Here is a 4,303-nt window from a genome sequence, read left to right as displayed (position 1 = left end):
TGACCTCGTGATCCGCCCGTCTCGGCCTCCCAAAGTGCTGGGATTACAGGCTTGAGCCACCGCGCCCGGCCAACTTTTTTTTTTTTTAAGACAGAGTTTCACTCTTGTTGTCCAGGCTGGAGTGCAATGGCATGGCATGATCTCAGCTCACCACAACCTTCACCTCCCAGGTTCAAGTGATTCTCCTGCCTCAGCCTCCCGAGTAGCTGGAATTAGAGGCATGTGCCACCACGCCTGGCTAATTTTTGTATTTTTAGTAGAGACGGGATTTCTCCATTTTGGTCAGGCTGATCTCGAACTCCCAACCTCAGGTGGTCAACCTGTCTTGGCCTTGCAAAGTGTTGGGATTACAGGCATGAGCCATCGTACCCGGCCCTTTGGGTGCTCTTTTAGGAGCTGGTAGTGGAAGAAGGTGGTTACCCATCTGTGACAGAGCCTTGGGTGTCACAGGTTGGCCTTTCCTCCTGTTTGCAGGAGGCGAGTTTTCCTGAGTTCCTAGCCTCAGTGTTCTCTGCACGGTCTATCACTGACTCCCGCTCCCGGTGCTCACTGCCTCTTGTTCTCACTGCTGAGTTCTTTGCATCTGCCTGATGTTGGCTTAAAGGTCCACCCCTCCCAAGGGAATTTGTCCCACGATTCACCTCCGTTTTGGTGATCTCTTGATTACGGCTGTAATCAAGCCATGTAAACCTTAAAGGAGAGCCACTTTGTTTGTGATCCTGTGGCCAAAATGGTTCACTCTCAACTTCCCTTAATCCCCTGCAGCATCTGAGACACACGGGTGAATGTACGGAAGGTGCTTGGGGCTAACCCAAAGTTAAATACACATGACAAGTACCTGAATCTAGATAATCTAATGGTAAGATATCGTTTGGTCTCTAGACTTCATGGGCTCACCCCAGCAGTGGGGTGCCTGGAAATGAACAGATCTTTCTTGTGTCTCATCCTCTGGGATCCCAGGCTCCCCCAACATGGTGACCTCCATCTGTAACACCCACTATCCCAGAGCAGCGTCCTGGATATTGGAACTCTCAAGTCTAACCTAAGAGAACAAGGACAAGCCTCTCTATGTAAGGTTTGCCCTTCCAGATCCAGTTGAGCTCTGCTCTGGAGCCAGACTCTCTGAAGGCATAGCCCAGCTCTAGGTCTTACCAATTATGTGATCAGCAATGAGAGTTAATGTTTCTATGTCTCTGATGCTTCACTTTAAAATGGGGATAATAAAAGTTTAACTTCAGAGGTTTGTTGTGAGGAGTAAAAGCCATTACAGTGTTTGGCATATAGAAAGTGCTCAGTGTTGGGGAATATTGGACAGATAATGAATATCACCAAGAGTCTTTTCCTGGGTGATTATCTTACATCGTGCTCTAATGAATGTGGCTAAACTATTTAGGCCATAACTGTAATTATTATATTTGGTTATATGGCCCCATAGCATTAAAATTCATACAAGAAGAACTTCACTCACACATAGTAACTGGAATGCAGTAGATATGGGTAATTTCTTTAAAAAGCCTAAATCATATGGGTGGTTGCTTTCTCATAAACAGCCTAGGCTTCCCTTTAGTTTCTCATCTGCAAAAAGGGACTGTACTAGGGTTCTCCCGAGAAACGGAACCAATAGGTGATATCTAGAGAGTTATAGGGAATTGGCCCATGCAATTATAGGGGCTGGGAAACCCAGGACCTGTGGTGGGCATGCTGGAGACCCAGGAGAACTGATGGTGTGGTTCCAGTCTGTCTGAAGCCTGAGACCCAGGAGAGCTGAAGATGTGGTTCCAGACTGAGTCTGAAGCCTGAGACCCACGAGAGCTGGTGGTGTGGTTCCAGTCTGTCTGAAGCCTGAGACCCAGGAGAGCTGGTGGTGTGGTTCCAGTCTGTCTGAAGCCTGACACCCAGGAGAGCTAAAGATATGGTTCCAGTCTGTCTGAAGCCTGAGACCTAGGAGAGCTGAAGACGAGGTTTCAGTCTGAGTCAAGGCCTGAGAACCAGGAGAGCTGCTGGTGAAAGTTCTAGTGCAAGGGAAGAAGACCAATGTCCTAGCTCAACAGTCAGGCAGGCAGAAGTTCCCAGTTTCTCAGCCTCTTTGTTCTATTTTGTTCTTCAGTTGGTTGGCTAAGGCCCTTCCACGTTAAGGAGGGCCATCTGCTTTTCATAGTCTGCTGATTCATATGTTTATCTCCCAGAAACACCCTCACAAACACACCCAGAATAATGTTCGACCAATGAATGTTGGGTACTTTGTGGCCGAGTCAAGTTGACGCATAAAATTAAACATCACAGGGACTTAAAAACATGTCCTTTCCCCTTTCCAAACTTCTACCCAGGGAGGAAAGCATAGAGCAGGGTGGGATGGGGGATCCAGGATGCCACAAATCAAATAATTTTAAGAAAGAACAAAAACAAAAAAGAAGTAGATTTTTTTTTGAGACAGTTTTACTCTTGTCCAGGCTGGAGTGCAATGGTGCTATCTTGGCTCACTGCAACCTCCACCTCCTGGGTTCAAGCGATTCTCCTGCCTCAGCCTCTCAGGTAGCTGGGATTACAGGTATGCACCACCATGCCAGGCTAATTTTGTATTTTTAGTCGAGATGGGGTTTCACCATGTTAGTCAGGCTGGTCTCGAACTCCCAACCTCAGGTGATCCGCCCGCCTCGGCCTCCCAAAGTGTTGGGATTATAGGTGTGAGCCACTGCGCCCAGCCAATTGTATTTTCTCTAAAGACTCCAAGACCACTGTCTTAGTCTGCTTACGGCTGTCATCACCAAATACCACAGACTGGGTGGCTTAAACAGCAGAAATTAATTTTCTCACAATTCTGGAGGCTGGAAGTCCAATGTCAAGATGTTGGCACAGTTGGTTTCTCCTGATGCCTCTCTCCTTGACGTGCAGATGGCTGCCTTCTTGCTGTGTCCTCACGTGGCCTTTTCTCCATGTCTGCACCCTCCTCGTGTCTCTTCAACACCAGTCTTTCTGGATTAGTGTCATATCCTTAGGACCCCATTTAATCATAATCACTCCCTTACAGGCCCTATCTCTGACTATAGTCACATTGGGGATTAGGCTTTAATACATTAATTTTGAGGGAACACAGTTCAGTCCGTAACAGCCAACCTTTTTTATCTCCCTGGAACCCACAGACGCTATATTTAGCATTTATGGTGTAGTCATGGCTCCCTCCAGCCCAAATTTTCATAAAGGGGAAAGATGAGGTGTTCAAGAGCCCTGTCATAATGAAAGGCAATTCAGGGCCACCGTCATTACTAGTATCGTCATCGTCACCATCATCATCTTTATACCAGCACCTTAAGAACCCATTCATGATTTATGTGGTGGTTCACAAAGAGAACTCAAAAAGTGAATTTATCCAGCTGTGTTTATAGAGCTCGCCTGACGCACTCAGCTCACTAATTTTGGTGGGAGGGCACTAAGATGAAAACCACACCCATTCCTGTAAGGTAAAAACCACACCCCTTCCTATAAGGTGCTGCTGCTTTGTAGTGTTTAGACACACACACACACACATACACACACACACACACACACACACACACACACACACACACCTGTAATCCAAACTAGAAAGTGATAAATACTATGGGGCCAGGCGCGGTGGCTCATGCCTGTAATCCCAGCACTTTGGGAGGCTGAGATGGGCGTATCACAAGGTCAGGAGATCGACACCATCCTGGGTAACACGGTGAAACCCCGTCTCTACTAAAAACACAAAAAATTAGTCGGGCTTGGTGGCCGGCGCCTATAGTCCCAGGTACTCAGGAGGCTGAGGCAGGAGAATGGCATGAACCTGGGAGGGGGAGGTTGCAGTGAGCGGAGATCGGGCCACTGCACTCCAGCCTGGGCAACAGAGTGAGACTCTGTCCAAAATAATAATAATAAAAAAAAGAATGAAATACTATGGAAGAAGTAATAGAATATGCTATGGGAGAGTTTGGAAGAGAAATACATATAGAGTTATAATAATAACCGAAATCCTTTATTGAGCATTTATCACGTGCTTGGCACAATTAGCTTAATCCTGAGTCTTAATTGTCAGGATCTTACATTATAAGATAGACAAAAATTCAATGCATGCTTTACTAAGTACCATTTGTATCAGTAGGTAAATCAATGTGTTTGGTACTCTCTCAAGTGCAAAGATGATTAAGACACAGGTACTATCCTTTATGAATAGTGGCCAATAAAACAGAACAGATTGCTGCATACATAAGGAGAAATCTGCTCCCATTCTCTATTGGCCACAAACAGGCATGTCTTAGGAGTGGAAGAGTAGAAAGATCTCTAA

Source organism: Rhinopithecus roxellana, chromosome 13 (assembly GCF_007565055.1).
Source record: "Rhinopithecus roxellana isolate Shanxi Qingling chromosome 13, ASM756505v1, whole genome shotgun sequence".
NCBI classification, from domain to species: Eukaryota; Metazoa; Chordata; class Mammalia; order Primates; family Cercopithecidae; genus Rhinopithecus; species Rhinopithecus roxellana.
Note: the sequence above shows the minus strand (reverse complement) of the source record.